Here is a 1,026-nt window from a genome sequence, read left to right as displayed (position 1 = left end):
TCTAACAGTCTTAACAATTTCTACATATTTGGATTGATCATGATGTGATAAGAATTAATATATAATAATTAATATATAATAATATTTTTGTTTGGTGGGAGTGATAAGAACTAGTTATTTTGAATTTATTTTTCAATTGAGTAAGAGAGACGAATGAAGATCATTAGAAGCAACATTACATTTTCCTTCAACACTTCAATCTCAAAATTTCTAGCATGCACACAATAAATCAAATTAACCAAAATAGATTTTGTAAGGGGCCAAGCAATTTGAACTTAATCATAGCTAGTATCAATCATAATACTACTTTAGTCGTAATGTTTGTTGGGTCTAAGCCAAAGGAGGGCCAAAGAGGGGGTTTGGAGATAGTTTTCAACCAGCAATTGACGCGCCTCGGTTATAACCTCACTAGCTTCGTCATTGCCCCAAGCGCAAAGCTGACTGTCAACTAGTCCTCCTCCGCATTATATACCTTTTTCATCGGCTTCCTTTTTGTACACATTGCATGTGGGATTAAACGGCTGCTGCAATCGCGATCCTTTTTTGGCTCTGTTCTAGTTTCCCGAAAATGAGAAGAAATCCTTGCTGCAGTGGCGGATAGTTTGAAAGGAAGGAACATGTTAATTTAGATGCATATTTGTCTCACGAAGAGATATGAATTAAAGAAATATTATTTTTTCTTTATATTTATCATGCTTTTTATTACATCTTTTGTTTTTAAACTTAATTATATCTTTTGTTCTTAAATTTCCTTGTGTGGGTTTGGTAATCTTGTATTTTCTATTATTTTTACACCAGCACTTCCACCAAAAAGAGGTGTGTGAAAAATTTAACTATTGCAGTCACTGATTATTAATCTCCTATCATAAACGATTATTAAACTGCTGAAAACAAATTTCCAGCTAATATTGAAAAATAACACAACTGCAACTTCACTTATAAAATACGGAAAGAAATGAACAACACAATGAACACAATATTTTCGGACAAATTGTCCCTGGAAAAACCCCTAAGGGAAAAGTAGTT

The 1,026-nt window shown here is 32.8% G+C and overlaps 1 pseudogene; it reads right to left on the bottom strand.

Moving 5' to 3' along the window:
• Positions 1–276: 276 nt before the first annotated feature.
• On the bottom strand, positions 277–439 carry LOC149532605 (U4 spliceosomal RNA; annotated as a pseudogene).
• Positions 440–1,026: the final 587 nt, after the last annotated feature.

This window comes from Cupressus sempervirens, chromosome 10, assembly GCF_028749045.1.
Source record: "Cupressus sempervirens isolate cs-2001-9-10 chromosome 10, ASM2874904v1, whole genome shotgun sequence".
NCBI lineage: Eukaryota > Viridiplantae > Streptophyta > Pinopsida > Cupressales > Cupressaceae > Cupressus > Cupressus sempervirens.
This window is presented reverse-complemented; position numbering and strand designations above follow the sequence as displayed.